General features: G+C 43.5%; 1 protein-coding gene across 1 annotated transcript in view; it reads right to left on the reverse strand.

Moving 5' to 3' along the window:
- The window catches only part of LOC132817391 (contactin-associated protein-like 5), an 899,316-nt gene that overhangs the window by 258,646 nt on the left and 618,338 nt on the right, over positions 1-22,332 (reverse strand). The gene's annotated exons all lie outside the window — the stretch shown is intronic.

Here is a 22,332-nt window from a genome sequence, read left to right on the forward strand (position 1 = left end):
GGCAGGTGAACCTCTGTCTCACCTGGAAGGCCTGTTTGGGGCTCTGCATGGAGATGAGGGAGGTGGTACACCAGTAGGTTTTGCATTATTTCCGGTTGCAGGGGAAGGTACCTGGGGGTTCAAGGGGGTGGGTGGGGAGAGTGGCGTAAACCAAGAATTGTTGAAGAGAACAGTCCTTGCGGACTGCAGAGAGAGGTGGGGAGGGGAAATTGTTCTTAGTGGTGGGGTCTAGTTGGAGTTGGCAGAAGTATTTAAGGATGATGCGTTGGATGCAGAGACTGGTGGATAAGGGCAACTCTGTCTTTATTGCATGGGGGGGGGATTTAGAGTAATAGAATGGGGAATGGAAGTGGTGCAGTGGAGGGTTATCTGGATGACAGACGGCAGAAAAACATGTTGTTCAAAATAGATGGATATCTGGGATGATTGGGAGTGGAATGTCTCCTCGTCCAAGCAGATGCAGCAGAGGCGTAGGAATTGGGTTTTGTCAAAGAAGAAGGCATGGCTCTAGGGCAAGTAAAAAACTCCCAACCTCCCTCTGAGGACCCCTTCACCCACATCCAACCTTCCTCCTCCACTTGTTCACTCCTGCCAGCTTTGTTGCCCCCAGATCTCTTCATGGCTGACTGCCATGGCTGACATCGACCACGTAAATTTCTCTGCCCACCACCCCACACACACCAACCTCAGCCCCTCCAAACGTGTAGTGGTCCCCTATCTCCACACCAATCCCCAGTTCACTATCAAACCCACTGATAAAGGTGAGGCAGTGGTAGTCTGAAGAACGGACCTCTGTTGTAGAGGCCATGCACCAACTCTCCAACACTAAGTTCTACCTCCCCCTTGCCCACGACCCCACCACGACCCATCAGGCCGAAATCACTCACACTGTCCATGCCCTCATAGTCTACGGTGATTTCCCCTCCATTGTCTCCAAACTCATATCTCCCAGACCTGGACGACCCGGTTCTACCTGCTCTCCAGGATCCACAATTTCAACTGTCCTGGCTGATTGCTCTTGCCCCACTGAACTTATCGCATCCTGCATCAACTTTATCCTCTCCCCCATGGTTCAGAGACTTCACACTTATATCCGCGATACCAACCACGCCCTCGATCTGCACGTCCGTTTCCCTGGCCCCCCAGTGCTTTATCTTCACTACCGACGTGCAGTTCTTATACATGTCCATATCCAACAAGGGTGGCCTCCAGACCCACCGCTTCTTCCTCTCCAATAGATCCATCCAGTCCCCCTTCACCAATACCCTACACCGCCTCCCCAAAGTGGTCCTCACCCTTATAAATTTTTCCTTTAGCTCCTCCCATTTCCTCCAAATCAAAGGGGTGGCCATGGGCACCTGGATCTGTCCCAGCAATACCTGCCTCTTTGTCGAGCAGTCCATCTTCAGTGCCTACAGAGGCACTGTGCCCTAACTCTTCTACATGGATGATTGCATCAGTGCAATGTCCTACACCCAGGGCTGATCTGGAATAATTCATTGACTTCACTCACAACGTCCATCCCACCCTCCAAATTCACTAGTTCCATCTCAGACACCACCCTCCCCTTTCATGATCTTTCCATTTCCACCTCCGGAAACAGTCTCCAGATGGACCTTTACTACATACCCACAGACTACACCTCCTCCCACACAGTATCCTGGAATAACTCCATCACATTCTCCCAATTCCTCCTCCTCTGCCACATCTGCTCGGACGAGGAGACATTTCACTCCAAAGCATTCTAGATAGCCACCTATTTTGAACAACGTGTTTTTCCTCCCTCTGTCATCTAGTGCACCACCTCCATTCCTCATTCCACTGCTCTAAGCCCACCCCCTTCAAACGCAATAAAGACAGAGACTCCTTGTCCTCACCTACCACCCCACTAGTCTCTGCATCCAACGCATCATTCTTAAACATATCAGCCAACTCCAATTAGACCTCACCACCAAGAACATCTTCCCCTCCCCACCCCTCTCTGCCTTCCACAAGGACCATTCCATTTGATAGTCCTTGGTTTGCGCCACTCTCCCCACCAACCCCCAAACTCCTGGTATCTTCCCCCACAACCGAAAAAGATGTCAAACCTGGCTTGCTGTGTTCTTCCAGCCTCCTGCCTGTCACAGGACATCTTAGCTGATATTTCCAAAGTTATCACTTTGGTGACAATAATCACTCAGGTCCACTTTGTTCAAGTGCAGGGAAGATTCCTCCTGATGCAAACGTTGCCGATTGTCACAAAACCTCATTGTGCTTTGAGGAAGGAAATCTGCCGTCCTTACCTGTTCTGACTGAGATATTATTTCAAGTGCACAGTAATATGGTTGAAACTTAACCAGCCTCAGGGCAGTACGGATGGGCAATAAATGATAGCCAAGCTAACTACAATCACATCCTGTGAATGAATTTTTAAAAATAGCTAAAAGGAGCAGTTTATATATTCACCATAGTGTTTGAATATTGGGATACTTTGTTTAGAAATGCATAGGCTGTAGACCACTCAGGATAACATGTACATTTCCCATTTCACTGTCAAAAACATCATCTTACTTACTCCTAATGAAAAGGTGGCAGAGCTCACCTGCTCGCCAGTTCCTTTTCATTTTTCTTTCTTTCTTTTATTCTTTGCAGTGGCTTTTCTCCCCTCATTCTACCTGGAGAATGGATGAAGATGATGGAGTCACGGCTGGACCCCACGCAGGAGCAGACCACATGGACCAAGTCCCGGAGTGGGCAGCAGAGTGAACATGGGCCAAGTCCCGGAGTGGCAGCAGAGTGAGGGTGGACCAAGTTCCGGAGTGGCAGCAGAGTGAGCATGGGCCGAGTCCTGGAGTGACAGCAGAGTGAGCGTGGGCCGAGTCATGGAGTGGCAGCAGAGTGAGGGTGGGCCAAGTCCCGGAGTGGCAGCAGAGTCAGCATGGGCCAAGTCCCGGAGTGACAGCAAAGTGAGCGTGGGCCAGTCCGGGACTTGGCAGCAGAGTGAGCATGGGCCAAGTCCCGGAGTGACAGCAGAGTCAGCATGGGCCAAGTCCTGGAGTGACAGCAAAGTGAGCGTGGGCCAGTCCGGGACTTGGCAGCAGAGTGAGCATGGGCCAAGTCCCGGAGTGACAGCAGAGTGAGGGTGGGCCAAGTCCTGGAGTGACAGCAGAGTGAGCGTGGGCCAAGTCATGGAGTGGCAGCAGAGTGAGGGTGGGCCAAGTCCCAGAGTGGCAGCAGAGTGAGCGTGGGCCGATTTCGGAAGCGTGGAAAAGAGCAAGTCGCAGCCAGAGCAGGCGGCAGCAGAACGAGTCCTGCACAGAGGCCAACGTGTGGAGGAAGCGTGATCTCATGTTCTGAAGCCCAGCAGGCATTGACTCGTGTTAGAAGGGACTATAATCTGAGTACTTTGTATTCACTTTTCATTCTCATTCTGGACATTTAAAGGGTATATTCCCATGCTAATCTCTTTTTATTATTTCAATTCTGTAACAACACTTATCTAGGTACCCTGGACCTAAGATGGCTTCCAGAGACGACATTACAAACTCTTCACTGCACTCATTCAAGTGGTCAAGAATCCACCACTGCTTTAACAATATTTAAGACTGGTTAAATGTTGCAAAGAGATGATTTTTGCTATTCAGGTGATGCGTTTGGGGTATCATATAATTGTCAAGAGGTCAGAAACCCAGGCAGAATCTTGCTGGGATAACGATTCAAGTGACGAGCTTTCTCTAAGTTCCCAGGAGGGAGATATTTCTCTCTCTGCAGGGTGTCAAGGTATTCAAGGGCTGTATCATTGGAAAACTAAATGACGAAAAATGTGATGCTCTTCAGCTAAAAAATTTGCAAGGCTCAGCTGTTGGTACTGGATCTCAAAAGATTTCTTTGAAAGGGATAACGTATCCTGATACGTTAATCTTTTAATTGGATAGTTATTAACAGCCTTTGCATGGTAAGTAAGGGAGATATTAACTGAATTCACACAATTGTACCTTGCTGAATTGTTTTTGTGGATAGTGTATTCATCCTGTAACTCAATTAGGACCGTCTGTTGAGAATTACTGTGCAGGAAACTGTTTTAGATTTATAAAGTTTAGAGGTAGAAAATTACCAAGGAAAGCACTTGAAAGTCAAGTAGTCACATGGGGGGTGGGGAGCGGGTGGGGGGTGGGCAGGGTTAGAGGGTCGGATTTGCTGTTGCAGGCAATCTGAGGCTGTAAATATTGAAAAAGCATATTGAATAAAACAGTGGTAATGTGGGAATTATAAGTAACTAGGAAAGAAAATAATACAGAAAACTGAGAAATAGTGCTGAATTTTCATTGCGGAGATGGGAAGCTTGTGTGAGGACAAGTTCCACATTCCAATACTCCACCTCCAATAGTAAGTGGCACCGTGGCACAGTGGTTAGCACTGCTGCCTCACAGCACCAGAGACCTGGGTTCAATTCCTGCCTCAGGCGACTGACTGTGTGGAGTTTGCACATTCTCCCTCTGTCTGCATGGGTTTCCTCCCACAGTCCAAAAATGTGCAGAATGGGTGAATTGGCCATGCTAAATTGCTTGTAGTGTTAGGTGAAGGGGTTGGTGTGGACTTGTTGGGCCGAAGGGCCTATTTCCACACTGTAAGTAATCTAATCCAATGTCTGTTCCAGATGTGCCTTAAAGGATTGGCCAGATATGTTCAAGCAGGTGGACTGCAATAGTTGAAGACAAAGGCTGCTCACCCCCACCTTCTCAAAGGCAACTAGGATAAGAAATAAATACTGGCTAACCAGCAATGCCTACATCCCACAAATGAATATTAAAGAAAGGGAGACCATCCAGCACTCATAGATTGGCAGCCTTGCTGCCTGAAGCAGGAGTTGGTTATCTGAATGTGGAGAAGGAGAGAGGGGAGGCCATGTAAGTCTTTTTAAAATCATTTTACAAATGTCCTCATCAACCTGGCTTTGATCTCCAGAGCTGCCAATCCCCCATTTGTCTAGCAGCTTGGCCTGAAGACTATCACGTGTGTGGGGATATCTTGCAGTTACAATACAGCACAGAGACAGGCCACTGAGATGATTACTATAGCAGCCAGAAGCTGATATCACTGGTACATCATCGATACCTGGTTTAAGCAGCATTAGAGGAAACATTCCACTTGAAGTCACATGAAGATATGAAAAGGAGCCAAATAGGTTGAATCATGGCTAAATAGAGATAATTAAACAGCATAGAAATAGTACTGTGCACAGTTTCAAATATAAGATAATCAGTGATAAGTCCATTAGAGAATTCAGGAGAAATGTTTTGACCAACAGAATGAGTGGACTGTGGACCTTTACTGCAGGAGATTGATTCATTCATAAGAACATGCAATGATCACATGAGGGACCAAGAAGTAGATTGATATCCTAATAAGTTTCAATAAAGTAGATTGAGTGAGCACAATAGAGCACAACCACTGGTCTATACCTAGAGACTGAATGGTCTGTTTCTGTATTGCAATTTCTGCCTCACTTTCTACAGATTAGTTTACGACCTCCTGCAATGACTACCATACTGCTGCCGTCCTCTTAGGTTAGGAGTTATAGAAGAACACCTGTGACATTCATCCTCGTGACTCCATCTTGCAATAACACGGTTTAGTAATTTGCAAACCAACAGGTTTTAGTACCTTTGTCAATACTCTGTGGACTGAACCAGGGTGGAAATGTCAAATAGATCAAGGGGATCTTCAGGAATTCAGTAATAGTGATGTCAGCAGTAGACAGGCAGGAGGCTGAAAGAACACAGCAAGCCAGGCAGCATCAGGAGGTGGAGAAGTCAACAGTTTGGGTGAAACCCTTCTTCAGGACTAAAAAAGGGTTACATCTGAACCATCGACTTCTTCACTTCCTGATGCTGCCTGGATTGCTGTGTTGTTCCCGCCTCCTGCCTGTCGACTTCAGATTGCAGCATTTGCAGTTTTTTCTGTCTCTATAGTGATGTCAGCAAGCAAGGTAAGCAACCAATAACACTGAAGTATTCTCAAACCTGCAGGCAGATAGGTCCTCATCAGCACTGACAAGAAGGGCTGAAGGGTTTCTTCCTGTACTATTCTATGTTCTAGGTTCATGATGATTCCTTGTTGCCTTCCCATCCTTTTCCACTCTGATCTGATAACATGGAGGGTGAATAAGGTCCTCACTAGCCTGCCCATTCTCAGGCCTATTAAGTCACTTACATGGCCTTATGAGGTTTGCAGTAGTAAGTCCATGGACTAGTAACACAACTCCAGGCTAACATTCTGGGTAAAATAAAAACACAAAGAACTGCAGATGCTAGAGGTGAAACAAAAACAAATTTCTGGAGAAACTCACCAGATCTGGCAGCATCTGTGGGGAGAAAGCAAGATTTAACAATTGAGCCCAGTGTCTCTTCATCCAAAACTAAAAGCAAACAGCTAACCTGATGGTGACCATGCAACCACTGTCAATTGCTATAAACACCCAACTGGTTCACTAACATTCTGGAGAGCAGGCATTCTGGTGTCCTTACCTGATCAGGCCTACATAGACCCACAACAATGCAGTTCACTCTTAACAGCCTTCTGAAAATTCTCAATTAACCACTCAGTACAAAGCTAATTAGGGATGGGCACCCGTTGACACCCAGATCCCATGGATGATTTTTTTAAAAATAATACATGAGGTGTTAGATGAAGAGTGTGATAGAGGCAGATTGAATTATAAATTTCAAAAGGGGTTCATATGGTTATCTATAAAAAGAATACAGAGCCTTGGGAAAGGGGCAGAGGAGGGGTATTAAAACATAGAAACAAAGAAAATAGGTGCAGGAGTAGGCCATTTGGCCCTTTGATCATGGTTGATCATGCTCTCACTTTCACTTTATACCCCTTCAGCTGCAAGGGCCACATCCAGTTCTCTCTCAAATCTATCAAATGAACCGGCCCCAATTGCTTTTCGTGTTAGAGAATTCCACAGGCTTACAACTCACAACTCTTCATCATCTCCATCTTGAATGGCTTACCCCTTATCCTTAGATTGTGACCTGTAGTTCTGGATTTCTCCAACATTGGGAACATTCTTCCTGTATCTAGCCTGGTCAGTCCCATCAGGATTTTATGTGTTTCTAAGAGATCCCCTCTCATTCTTCTAAATTCCAATGAGTACAAGCCCAGTTGATCCATACGTTTGCATGCCATTCCAGGACATGCAGGTCCTGGGCTTCCTCCACCGCTGCTCCCTCACCACCCAACACCTCATCTTCTGCCTCAGAACATTTCAACCCCAGGGCATCAATGTGGACTTCACTAGTTTCCTCATTTCCCCTATCCCCACATCACCCCAGTTCCAACCTTCCAGTGCAACACCGCCGTCATGACCTGTCCTACCTGCCTATCTTCCTTTCCACCTATCCATTCCACCCTCCTCTCTGACCTATCACCTTCATCCCCACCTATTCACCTATTATACTCTCTGCTACTTTCTCCCCAACCCTGCCCCCCTCTCATTTATCTCTCCACTCTGCAGGCACCCTGGCTCTATTCCTGATGATGGGCTTTTGCCCGAAACATTGATTTTCCTGCTCCTTGGATGCTGCCTGACCTGCTGTGCTTTTCCAGTACCACTCTAATCCCAGAAATCAGTCTGATGAATCTTTGCTCAACTGCCTCAATAGCACGAATGTCTTTCCTCACACTAAGAAACCAAAACTGCACAAAATATTCAAGGTATAGCTATACCAAGGTCCAGTATAACTGTAGCAAGACATTGCTACTCCTATGCACAAATCCTCTAGCTATGAAGGCCACCATGCCATTAGCCTTCTTTACTGCCTACTGCACCTGCATGCAAACCTTAAGTGACTGTTCCACTATGACACACAGGTTTGTTGCATCTTACCTTTTCCTAAACTGCCACTATTCAGATAATAATTCGCCTTCCTGTTTTTGTCACCAAAGTGGATTATGTCACATTTACTGACATTATATTATATTTGAGGAGAAAGTGAGGACTGCAGATGCTGGAGATCAGACCTGAAAATGTGTTGCAGGAAAAGCGCAATAGGTCAGGCAGCATCTAAAGAGCAGGAGAATCGACATTTCTGGCATGAGCCCTTCTTCAGGAATGAGGAAAGTGTGTCCAGCAGGCTAAGATAAAAGGTAGGGAGGAGGGACTTGGGGGAGGGGCATTGGAAATGCGATAGGTGGAAGGAGAGCAAGGTGAGGGTGATAGGCTGAAGTGGGGGTGGGGGCGGAGAGGTCAGGAAGAAGATTGCAGGTAAGGAAGGCGGTGCTGAGTTCGAGGGTTGGGACTGAGACAAGGTGGGGCGAGGGGAAATGAGGAAACTGGAGAAATCCATGTTCATGAGGAAACTGGAGAAATCTAAGTTCATTATATTGTATTTGCCAAGTATTTGCCCATTCAGCTAGTCTGTCATGCTCACAGAGAGCAGGTACAAAGTAACAGGCTGAATGTATGCCCTGAGTGTTCCATGTTTCTATAATACTAACAATCAAAATAACTGAACAAGCACCTAAGAGAGAGTAATTTGAAGACGTAAGGGAAAAGGACATGTGACATATCAGTTAGCTCTTTCAAATCCCACATGATAAGTGAAAGGGGCTCTCCATCTGCCCTCCATGACACTACAAATGACACTACAATTTGAAATGATCAGACTCCTACAGATTGGAGTCCAAGGTTTTCCCCCCATTCCTTCTACAGCAACAGCTTCAGCCTTCATGAGGTATTTTTCACTGGTGCTTTGGATTTCTGTTACATGGGCACCATGAAAAGCACCACTGTCAATACCACACATTCAATGCTATGTTGCTCCACCATGCACAACCTTATAGACATGTGTAATAGTCACCTCATCCAAAACTGATGTCTGACTGGAAAATGTATCAATTCCCTGATAGTATCCATCTTCTAAGTACAAGGCTCCATGACCTCTTGTTCCACTCTGTCTCATCTTTTAATAAACTTCTAATTTGAGCTGTACCAGCAGTTCAGACATAAGTCTGAAGTGAGCTATTCATTGAATCCTAAATGCATCAATCTGACCCTGTTGGTGCTGAGCTGAGCTAGAAATGAGTCTGGATCAGAGAAGAAATACAATACTAAAGCCATGAATCTTCTGATAGCTCACCTTAAGCTGTCAGTCCAACTAAAGGTCAGTTTACAAATGTCATGGGGAAATAAAAACATAGTCCAAAAATTTAATTTTCATGGGAAATCATGTCTCACAAACTTGATTGAGGTTTTTGAAGAAGTAACAAAGAGGATTGATGAGGGCAGAGCAGTAGATGTGATTGAGTGCCACAAGAATCGGTGCTGGGTCCTCCACTTTTTGTCATTTACACAAATGATTTGGATGTGAGCATAAAATGTACAGTTAGTAAGTTTGCATATGACACCAAAATTGGAGGTGTAGTGGACAGTGAAGAAGGTTACCTCAGATTACAAAGAATCTTGATCAGATGGGCCAATGGGCTGAGAAGTGACAGATGGAGTTTAATTTAGATAAATGTGAGGTGCTGAATTTTGGGAAAGCAATTCTTAGCAGGACTTTTATAATTAATAGTAAGGTCCTCGGGTGTGTGGTTAAACAAAGAGATCCTGGCGTGCAGGTTCATAGCTCCTTGAAAGTAGAGTCGCAGGTAGATAGGATAGTGAAGAAGGTGTTTGGTATGCTTTCCTTTATTGGTCAGAGTATTGAGAATAGGAGTTGGGAGGTCATTTTGCAGCTGTACAGTATTTTAATTAGGCCAGTTTTGGAATATTGCGTATAATTCTAGACTCCTTCCTATCGGAAGGATGTTCTGAAACTTGAAATGGTTCAGAAAAGATTTACAAGGATGTTGCCAGGGTTGGAGGATTTGAGCGAGAGGGAGAGGCTGAACAGGCTGGGGCTGTTTTCCCTGGAGGGTTGGAGGTTGAGGGGTGACCTTATTGAGGTTTACAAAGTTTTGAGGGGCATGGATAGGGTAAATAGGCAAAGTCTTTTCCCTGCGGTCAGGGTGTCCAGAACGAGAAGGCATAGGTTTAGGGTGAGAGAGGAAAGATATAAAAGAGACCTACAGGGCAACTTTTTCACACAGTGGGTGGTACATGTATGGAATGAGCTACCAGAGGAAGTGGTGGAGGCTGGTACAATTGCAACATTTAAGAGGCATTTGGATGGGTAAATGAATAGGAAGGGTTTGGAGGGAAAGGGGCCAGGTGTTGGCAGGTGGGCTATCTGGTTGGCATGGACGGGTTGGACCAAAGGGTCTGTTTTCATGCTGTACGTTCCTATGACTCTATGACTCTAAAACATGAAGATTCTTGGAATCCCAGGTCATAAATATGGGGATTGGCTGATGTGTCTCAGTCATTCAGCATCTCATGGCATCCAATTCCAAATCCAAAGGAATCACATCATAATGAAAGCAACAATAGATTGCAATTACTTAATGCTTTCAGAATATAACTGGATATAAATAGTACATTTCATGGTCATTGCACGTCCAAATTGCTTTACAACCAGGAAATTACTTTCAAAGTGGAGTTATTGTTATGATGTACAAAACATGGTAATAAATCTGTTCAGAGCTAGCTTCCATAAATGGTAAAGTGTTAATGATCAGACAACCTGATGTTTCTTATGTTAATAACAGATTAATATGAGCTAAGGAGAGCCCTGTTGTGGTGCAGTGGTAGTGTCCCTACCCCTGGACTGGGAGGTTTGGTCCAAATGCAATCTGCACTAGTGGTGTGTTCTAATATGTTTGAACAGACTGATTAGAAAAATAGGTTACTTTTTTTGAAAGGTGGCTGAGAGACAGGGGAGAAACCTTTCTTTCAAATACCAGACAGGGTAGATGGAGCCCCAGTTTAATATCTCATCCAAAATGCAACTTTCCCAACAATGCGGCACTCTTTCCTTACTGCACAAGAAATATCAGCTTTGATTTGTAGGCTCAACTTCGGGAATGGGACATCAGCTTTGTTACTCAGTGCTGAGAGTGGTACCAGCTGAGTCACAGGTTGAACATGTAAATTCACAGGAGTTTAGTTAAAAACATATACTACACCATTACATCGACAGTGCAGGTGGATAAATGTGGGGGACAAGCAAATATCCCCTTGCAACGTCTATTTATGATTGCTGACCTCTATCAGGTAGAAAGCATGTGATATGATAATTATATCTGAGGGACAATGGATTCAAATACTGATATGTCCTTGATTAGAATAGTTTGTATTTGTCAAGGTAGACTAATTCAATAATATGAAACAGGTTGAGAGGTAAGCATATTTATGCTTGTGTGTTATGGAATATAGGAATAGATTAATCATTATGCTTCTTTATCCAGAGAAACGTGGGCTGACTATATAATATGGGAGTTCATGCTGGGAGTGAGGACACGTTTTACACTCATGCATCAAGTTTCTGACTGAGACTGAAGCATTGGCTTATAAACAGCAGATAAGATGTTGCACTGATTTTTTTTACTGAGGATTGAGTAGATCTTCACCTTAGCCTAAATGGGACCTGAGCCCCATTTCCAGAGTTCTGCCAAAGCTGATGCTTGTTATCTTTGCAAGTTTGCAATTTGCAGATCCACTGGTCATGGATGGAGCTGCAATTGTTAAAGTGCAGACATCCTGAAACAGACTCCATGCCTATTAGTTGGATCCCACAACATGATTTCTGGGCTTTACACTTTTCATGATTGGGTCAATATTTACCAGAGTCATGCGAGAGGCAGGGTAACATTTGCTGAGGTAAGAATTAGGAGAAAAAAAGACATCAGTATGTTATTTGAATGGAGAGAGATTGGCAGTTGGATCTTGGTATTCAATTCCATGAAGCAGATAGGATGGAATTTTTTCTTCCTTGGAGGGAGCAAGGAAAGGGGACAGAAGGGAAAACAGTTTGGCAATTCGCTTTGGAGAGGCACTTATCTCTTCTACTCAGCTCTGCAATTAAGTATGAATTGAGAAGCTCCATGATGACCATCTCAACTCACCAGTAATTAAGCCACTGAAGCAGTCAATTAATTGGTCACTCAAGGGACTCAACACATCACTCCCTGATCATGTACTTCCTTGCAAGTGAGAAAGGTGACTAATTTCTCATCTGTAAAGTTATGGAGGGTTGCCCGCTAGGTTAGGGGTCAATCCAATGGCCCCAAACTGAAGCAGTCATGTTCAAATGCATCAGGACCTGCACAATATTGAGGTTTGGACTGAAAAATGGCAAATAGCATTCATGCCACTCAATTGTCAAGCAATGAACATCTCTAACAAGAGAAAATCTAATCATCGCCCCTTAACGTTGAATGGCAGCAACATCACTGGATCCCCTACTATCAACATGCTGGTGATACCAATGTCCAGAAACTGAACTGGACTATCCATGAAGAAGAGCTTATGCCCGATTCGTCGATTCTCCTGTTCCTTAGATGCTGCCTGACCTGCTGCGCTTTTCCAGCAACACATTTTCAGCTCAGTATCCATGTAATACTGTCGCAACAAAAGTAAGTCAGTGAGTAACTCATCTTCTGACTCCATAAAGCCTGTGTACCATCTATAAAATATAGTCAAGAGTGTGATAGAATACTCCCTACTTGCCTGGACAGTGCAGTTAAAAACGTGTATGAAATTTAACTGGCACCAAATCCATGAAACATTCAGTCTTTCTGTCACCAATGCTCAATAGGAAATGTGTGTATCATTAAGCATCTGCAGTTTTGGTTTCCTATTTGGAAAACCAATATAATATATTTGGAGCAATTCAGAGAATGTGCACTTCTCATTCTGGGTTGAAATGGTTACCTCAGGAAGAAAAGTTGAAGATGTTAGGTTTAAATTCATGGGAGTTAAAAAGAATAAGAAATGATATTATTGAAATGTATAAGCTCTTGAGAAGGTAAGAAAGAGTAAATACCCAGAGGATGTTTCCACTTTTGGGTTGGACTAAATCTATGAGGACATAGTCGAAGATTAAGAGGTCTCCCTTTGAAACCAGAGATGAGGAAATATTTTTGTTTCCCTCAGAGGGTTGTTAGAGTGTGAATATCTCTTGCCTTACAGTAGTAGAGAAAGGCTCTTTACAGGTAATTCTGTAAAGGCTGAATTAGACAGATTGTTGACAGAGATGGGATGAGTGCAGACAAGAAAGAGGATTAGATTCCCCACAGTGTGGAAACAGACTCTTTGGCCCAACAGGTCCATAGCAATCCTCCAAAGGGTAACCCACCCAGACCCATTTCCCTCTGACTAATGCACCTAACACCATGTGCAATTTAGCATGGCCAATTCACTTTACCTGCAACATCTTGACAGTGGGAGGAAACCGGAGCATCCGGAGGAAACCCACACAGACACAGGGAGAATGTGTAAACTCTACACAGACAGTCGCCGAAGGCTGGAATCAAGCCTGGGTCCCTGGTGCTGTGAGGTGATACTGCTAACCACTGAGTCACCGTGCCGCCCAGAGTGGAGCTGATATCACAACCAGATCAGCTGTGATTATACTCAAATGTGGAGTAGGCTCGAAAGACAAAGTATCGTAATCCTGCTCCTACTTCACAGGTACCTATAGTCTTATCTCAGCAGATAATCCATTGGTAAGACTCCCTGCTTGTAAAAAAAATGATTAAGCAATTCCACAGTGTCTCACCAAAACAGAGGCCAGTGTTAAAAAATAGTCAAATAAGAGCAAAATGCCATGTATGCTAGAAATCTGAAATTTAAAAAAAGGAAGTATTGGATAAATTCAGCAGGTCTGGCTGTATCTATGACAATAAAACCAGAAGATCTGAAGATATGGGAGCAGAATTAGGCCATTCAAGCCACTGAGTCTACACCATTTGATCATAGCTGATAAGTTTTTCAATCCCACTCTCCTGCCTTCTCCCCATAACCCTTGATCTCCTTACCAATCTGTCCTTGTCTTAAATACGCACAAAAACTTAGTCTCTGTAGCCCTCTATGGCAATGAGTTCCAAAGATTAGCCACCCTCATCCTCAGTTCTAAAGGGATATTCCTACCCTCTGAGGTTGTACACTTGGGTAGTGTGGGGAGAGAGAACTAGAGGTAATGTTATAATGGACACGAAGCGTTCACTCAGTTTCTCTCGCCACAGATGCTGCCAGACCTGTTGAGTTTCTCCAACACTTTAGTTTTTTTTTAGTATTTTATGTTTCATTGACTTTATAACTGTGCTATTTGAGTGCTCACTGGATCAATGCAACCAGTTTAGATTAGCTTTGAACTGTGTCTAGTGATACTATCGATAGGATCCATAATTAGCTTATTTAAATCATTAAACCTAAAGATTTTTAACACGATCTACCTTAATGTTGCACACATAACACGCAAAGGTGTCTCACTCTGCTTTGAAGATTCTTTTGTACATACTATCACACATGCTTCAATCACACTATAGATAGAGTATCTTCAGGAATAGCATCTCTTTCCATTTCTCTGTTGATGCCTTTGAATTCCGACAAATTCCAGGCCTGCTTCACTTTCGTGTCTACAACCTGTACAGTGTTAATATATTTTATAGATAGGTACTTAGCTTTCACAGATATATTGGTAATATCCACCCCTTTTTTAAATCACAATTTGTTATTCTTCCACTGCCTCTATGTGGTTTAACTACATGGATGCATTTCCAGCTTGCACTGTTGGTCACTTGCAGAAAACTATCTTGAAGCTCAGTGTCAAAGCCTGGAAACGGACCCACTAATCCAATTCATCCATGCTGACCAGATATCCCAATCTGACCTAGCCCCATTTGCCAGCATTGGCCCATATTCCTCTAAACCCTTCCTATTCATGTACCAATCCAGATGTCTTTTAAATATTGTTATTGTACCTGCCTCCACCACCTTCTCTGGCAGCTCATTCCATGCACTGTTTGAAAAGATTACCCTTCAGGTCCCTTTTAAATCTTTACCTTCTCACTTTAAACCTATGTCCTCTAGTTTTGGACTCACCCACCCAAAAAAAACTATGGATATTTACCCTATCCATCCCCCTTACGATTTTATAAACCTCTATAACGTCACCCCTCAGCCTCCAATGATCCAAAGAAAATAGCCTCAGCCTATTCAGCCTCTCCCTATAGCTCAAACCATCCAACCCTGGCAACATCCCTGTAAATCTTTTCTGAATACTTGCAAGTTTCACAACATCTTTCCTATAGCAGGGAGACCAGAATTGCATGCAGTATTCTAATAGTGGCCTAACCAATGTCCTGTACAGCTGCAACAAGACGTCCCAACTCCTGTACTCGATACTCTGACCAATAAAGGCAAGCATACCAAATGCCTTCTTCACTATCCTATCTACTTGCGACCCCACTTTCAAGGAGCTATGAACTGCACTCCAACGTCTCTTTATGCAGCAATACTCCCTCGGACCTTACCATTAAGGACATAAGTCCTACCCTGATTTGCCTTTCTAAAATGCAGCATCTTACATTTATCTAAATTAAACTCCATCTGCCATTCCTCAGCCCATTGGCCCATCTAATCAAGATCCCGTTATAATGTGAGGTAACCTTCTTCGCTGTCCATTGCACCTCCAATTTTAATGTTCATTTACAAACTTACTAACCATACTCCTATGTTCAATGCTAAATCATTTATATAAATGACAAAATGTCAGCGATCCAGCACCGATCCTTGTGGCACACCACTGGTCACAGGCCTTCAGTGTGAAAAGCAACCCCCCACCATCACTCTCTGTTTTCTACTTGTGAGCCCATTCGGTATCCAAATTGATAGTTCTCCCTGTATTCCATGTGATCTAACCTTGCTAACCAGGTAAAATCAATGACTGCAGATGCTGGAAACCAGATTCTGGATTAGTGGTGCTGGAAGAGCACAGCAGTTCAGGCAGCATCCGAGGAGCAGTAAAATCGATGTTTCAGGCAAAAGCCCTTCATCAGGAATAAAGGCAGAGAGCCTGAAGCGTGGAGAAATAAGCTAGAGGAGGGTGGGGGTGGGGAGAAAGTAGCATAGAGTACAGTAGGTGAGTGGGGGAGGGGATGAAAGTGATAAGTCGGGGGCGGAGGGAGGGTGGAGTGGATAGGTGGAAAAGAAGATAGGCAGGTAGGACAAGCCATGGGGACAGTGCTGAGCTGGAAGTTTGGAACCTTGCTAACCAGTCTACCATGAGGAATCTTGTCAAATGCCTTATTGAAGCCCAAAGGGCTCACATCCACACTCCGACCTCATTAATACTGTTTGTTACTTCTTCAAAAAAGTGAATAAATTTAGTGAAGCAAAGTTTCCCATGCACAAAGCACAGTGCCATGTTGATTATACCTAATCAGTCCTTGCCCTTCCAAATACATATAAATCTTGTCCCTCAGGATTCCCTCCAACAACTTGCCCACCACCAATATCAGATACACCAGACTATAGTTGCTTGGTTTTTCCTTAACATATTTCTTAAATAATGGCATCACATTATCCAACCACCAGTCTTCCAGCTCCTCGCCTGTGGTTATTGACCATACAAATATCTCACCAAGGAGCACAGCAATCACTTCCCTAGCTTCCCACACAGTTCTCGGTACATCTGGTTAGATGTAACATCCAACTTTATGTTGTTTTTAAGATGTCCAGCACCTCCTCCTCTGTGATATGGACATTTTTCAAGATGTTGCTATCTATTTCCCCATGTTGTCTGTCTTCCATATCCTTCTCCAGAGTAAACACTGATGCAAAATACTCCTTTAGTATCTCCTCCATCTCCTGTGGTTCCACACATCTGTGACCTTGCTGATCTGAGAAGCAGGAGAGTCAATATTTCGGAGATGAGCTTTTCATCAAGAATGAAGATTCCTGATGAGGAGCTCATGCTCAAAACATTAACTTTCCTGCTCCTCGGATGCTGCCTGATCGGCTGTGTTTTTCCAGCACCACACCTTTTGACTCTGATCTCCAGCATCTGCAGTCATCACTTTCTCCTAATCTTTAAGGGGCCATATTCTATCCCTTGGTACTCTTTTGTCCTTCGTGTATTTGTAGAATCCTTTTGGATTCTCCTTGATCCTATTTGCCAAAGCTATCTCATTTCCTGTCCTTGCCTTCCTGATTTCCCTCTTCAGTATACTGCTTAGCTTTCCAAATCCATGTGAGTCCTGCTCCTCAGAATCCCTGTAACAACTTACTCATCACGAATGTCAGGTTCACTCATCTACAATTTCCTGACTTTGTCTTTATAGCCTTTCTGAAGTGATGACATCACAGTAGCTAACCCCCAGTCTTCCAGCATCTCACCCAGGGTGTCGATGCTATAAATATCTCAGCAATCTATTCCCTAGCTTCCTGCAAAGTTCTGGGAAACACCTGATCAGGTCCCGGGGATTTATCCGCCTTTACGTCACTATAAAAAGTAAAGCATTGTAAAATAATCCTTTCAAGCCTTGAATAATGCTGAAAGTGAGACATTTTCCAAAGTTTATTGTCTTGTACTCATCAGAACAAATGCAATTGTGATGAGTTTCTAACAAAATTAACAATTTTTACTGCAGGAAAATATTTCGACAACATGTTTCTTCAAATCCCAAATTTTGGAACAATTGACCTAATTCTATGTACGCCACTGTGAATTGCTCTGAAGACTGTAACACCATAAGAAATAGAGACAGGAGTAGGCCATTCAGCCCCTCGAACTTGCCTGCCATTTAATAGTATCAAGTTAAACAATATGGCAGTGGAAAAGCACAGCAGTTCGGGCAGCATCCGAGGAGCAGGAGAGTCAACATTTTGAGCATAAGCCCTTCATCAGGAAAGTTGGATTGGGGGGTTGTGAAGGGGGCTGAGAGATAAATGAGAGAAGTGGTGGGGTTGAAGGGTGGTAACCAGGAAGGTGATAGGTAGATGCAGGTGGGAGTGATTGTGACAGGTCGTGGGGAGAGTGGAATGGAGAGGTAGGAAGGAAGATAGTTAGGTAGGACAGCTTATGAGGGTGGTGCTAAGTTGGAGAGTTGGATCTGGGATGAGGTGGGGGGGAGGGGAGATTTGGAAACTAGTGAAGTCGACATTGACACTGTTGTGATTGGAAGGTCCCAAGGCAGAAGATGAGGCGTTCTTCCTCCAGGCATCGGTGGCTTGGATTTGGCAATGGAGGAGGCCCAGGACTTGCATGTCCTTGGTGGAGTGGGAAGGGGGAGTTGGAGTGGTCAGCCACAGTGGGGTGGGGTTGTTGGGTGTGTGTGTCCCAGAGATGTTCCCTGAAATGACAGAATGCCAACTCACTCAGCCTTAAACATATAAAAGAAATTTATATCTCTATGTAACAAGGCGCTCAAAAGATTCACAATCCTGAGAGAAGACATTCCTCCTCATCTCTCTCATAAATTAGTGCCCTCTTTATTCTGAGATGATACCCCCGGTCCTAGATTCTCCCATGAAGTGAAACAACCTCTCAGCATTTACCCTGTCAAGTCCTTTAAGAGTCCGAAAGATAAGTAAATGCTTCTAAGTGGGAAAATCTGTTCCCTTTAAGTTTCACAAGTCAATAAGAAGTAAGTTATTCCTCAATCATGTTCAATTCAAAGGCTTTCACACAAAGACTTTAAAACCATTCTTTGAACTATTATTGCTAACAAGTGTAGCTGCACCCATGCAACATTGATTCCCTAGTTATTTTTATCATGATGCTCCTAATCTTATAAAATATACAGCGCAATCAAACTTTTGAATCATGTCATTAGAAAATTCTTCGTATATGTTACTTGTTCAAAAGCCATTAGCATGTTTTATTCAAGAATGAAAACTCTGCTGTCATTGCACCATGAAAATTGATTCACTCAAGTGTTTTGCATGTGAGAGTCAATTTGCATTGAGTACACTTTCCAGATTAATGCATTTATTTTTCCTGAAGAATTAATAGGACACCCTACAGCACACAAATAGGTCTAAGATTTATTCAAAAGGACAATGCATGACAATTCAAAATATGATATATGAAAAAAAATCTCCTATCTCAAAAGATTGTTCATGTAGTGTTAGGGAATGAGGAAGTGCAGGATATAATTAGTATCTATCAAGAGTTAAAAATCACACATCACCAGGTTATAGTCCAACAGGTTTAATTGGAAGCACTTGCTTTTGGAGCGCTGCTCCTTCATCAGGTGGTTGTGGTCATGACTGTCAAGAGTTGATATGGTGACACGAGGGACAAATGGGACAAATTTGATAAATTTGTCCTTCTGCATGTGGTCTAATTGTATAGATCTATAACCTAATTAAAACAAAAGTGAAACGAGGCACTGCCGAGAATGAGGAGTTGTGAATGAAAGGGACATTTCAGTTCTTTCATATGGAGAGAAAGTGATGGATAGAGCCCAGCTGAAGTAATCAAGATCTTGGCAATCCAGTACTCACAAGAATAATTATTTGAGAATGTTGAAGATAATTAAAAACAATTCCTGTTTATTTTTGGGGTTCAGGCAAAGTATGTATGTGTTTGGATCCGCAGGTTGTGTTTTGCAAGGTCTCCCTCAGGATCACATCATCACAACAGATTCACCTTCAACACAGCTGTACAGGAGAGCTAGTCCACACTCCCACTCCTTGTCCAAATTTCAGTAATTATAGGAGAAAGTGAGGACTGTAGATGCTGGAGATCAGAACTGAAAAATGTGTTGCTGGAAAAGCGCAGCAGATCAGGCAGCATCCAAGGAGCAGGGGAATCGATGTTTCAGGCATAAGCCTTCTTCAGGAATCCCTGAAACTCGACCAGCACAAAGCACTGTGCATATATAAATAAAGGGTGACTCGGTGACAGGATATCGGCCTCTGTGGAATTACTTTTAACTCACCACAGCTGACTGCACATTTGGTGCCTGAAATTGGCCTGCAATGTTTAAGTAAGCCACAAGATTAACTTTGTGTCTCACTTTGCAAATTAAATCGCTCAGCTTGAACACCAGTAGGAGTTATTGAATATTGCAATGTGCAGAAGATATGAGAGGACATATCATCTGGAGTTACAGTGACTCAGGCTCCAGTTCATAGAATCCCTACAGTGTGGAAACAGGTCATTCAGACCCTCACCACCCCTCCAAAGAGCAGCCCACCAAGACCTATCCCATTCTGTAACCCCACATTTCCCATGTGCTAACCTCTACATCCCTGGACTCTACAGACAATTTAGCATGGCCAATGATTTGATGATAGCTGAATAAAAGCAAAAAAAAAATTAAGTCCATATTCATTCACATAACTCTTTTGAAATAAATACTGGCAAAGTAACAGTCCTCAGTTCTGCTTTGAATCAGTTTTTCCTGGATTGGTCTTCATTGCTGTGACCTTCAAAGTCTTCCTAAGTGTTACAGCCCAAGAATAAGCAATCATCAGAAAATGGCATTTCATTCCACCATTGTGCTTGCCTTCCAAGGAAACAGCAAGAGAACAAATATGACTTATACTTTGTCCAAGAGAATCAAAAATTGGAGATTAATTCATTCAAAAGAAATATGTGCAGGGATGAAGGGGTGTAAACGGTTAATTGTTTATGATTAAATATTAATTACAAATAGGAGTAACAGAAAAGAATTTGAGAAAAGTTGTAAAGTAAATAGAATTAGACCTGTACTCTAGTGACATTTCCTAAATCAATGCAAAAGGAACTTGAAGGGATGCTGAATCACGTGGGTGACATGATGGTTCAGTGGTTAGTGCTGCTGCCTCACAGTCCCAGGGGCCTAGGCTCGATTCCAATCTCGGGTGACTGTCTGTGTGGAGTTTGCACATTCTTCCCCTGTCTGTGTGGGCTTCCTCTGGGTGCTCTAGTTTCCTTCCATCATCCAAAGATGTACAGGTTAAGTGGATTAGCCATGCTAAATTGTCTGTAGCGTCCAGGGATGTAGAGGTTGGATGGTTAACACTTGGGAAATGTGGGGTTACAGAATGGGATAGATCTTGGTGGGCTGCTCTTTGGAGGGGCGGTGAGGGTCTGAATGACGTGTTTCTATGAACTGGAGCCTGACTCACTGTAGCTCCAAATGATAAGTCCTCTCATATCTTCTGTACATTGCAATGCTCAATGACTCCTACTGGTGTTCAAGACAGCAAATCTCAAATTACCTTTAACATTTCGGTCGAAGCATTCCGTGAACCAAATTTTCAAACAACAGTAAGAGTTTTGTGGTCACCATTACTATGATTAGTTTTTTTATTCCAGATATAACTCATTGAATTAAAGTTTCATGAGCTGCACCAGTGATATTACCAGTATGCCACAGTGACTCATAGTGACTTGGATGAATCAGTCACATGCTATCATTTATACTAACACTGCAGTGATCCAAGCTCCAGTTAATAGAATCTCTACACTGTGGAAACAGTCCATTCGGCCCCTTATGACCACACTGCCCCTCCAAAGAGCAGCCCACCAACACCTACCCGAGAAACATATCAATTGCATCTTACAGAAGACTGGTGTTTCTTTGGGAGAGTGCAGATTCAGATACTGAGTACAGATTTGAGAAGTAACCATTTTACTCCTTTTAGTTCTCCTCATAAAATCTTTAGTGTGTGGAAGCAGGCCTTTCAGCCCATCAATTCATCACGTCCATAATAACTCTCTGAAAAGCATCCCACCCACCTCCCTACCCTGTAGCCCTTGATTCCCCATGGGTAACCCATCTAGCCTGCATATCCCTGAACACTATAGGGCAATTTAGCATGGCCATTCCACTTAACCTGCACACCTTTCAACTATGGGAGGAAACTGGAGCACCCAAAGGAAACCCACGCAGACACTGGGACAATATGCAGACTCCACACAGACAGTCGCCCGAGGTCCTGGCGCTGCGAGGCAACAGTGCAAACCAAGGGGGCAGTGCACGCCACAACAGCCTCATAAACAGTCAGTATCTCATCCACAAATAATCCTTTCAAGATAAACCTTTCAAATTGCAACCAAGCTGAAATAATTCAGGAACTCATCCATTTAAAGTGAGTTCACATAACCTTCAGGCAAAGTCTGCATACTGATACTTGGTTAGGTGCTCATGATGCATTATGTAACTGTCACCTGATTAAGTACTTCATCTAAAATGGTTTCCACGTATTTATAAACCAAAATTAATTCTGATTGAGCTTCACTAGTTTGCAAAGTGGCATGGGAATTTGGTAAGCCAACAGAAAGCAATTTGTCTGAAGCTTGATTGAGATGGAAAATGTGCTTTCTCAAAGCCAGTATGGATAGAGAAATTTATAATCAAATTGAGAAAAGAACCTGAAACTCCTGTCTGTGTAAATCTGCTGTGCGACTGCTGTTTTCTTTTGGCGCAGCAGCTTTTATTACAATCAGCATCTGGAAATTACTG

The sequence above is a fragment of the Hemiscyllium ocellatum genome, chromosome 7, assembly GCF_020745735.1.
Source record: "Hemiscyllium ocellatum isolate sHemOce1 chromosome 7, sHemOce1.pat.X.cur, whole genome shotgun sequence".
Classification (NCBI taxonomy): Eukaryota; Metazoa; Chordata; class Chondrichthyes; order Orectolobiformes; family Hemiscylliidae; genus Hemiscyllium; species Hemiscyllium ocellatum.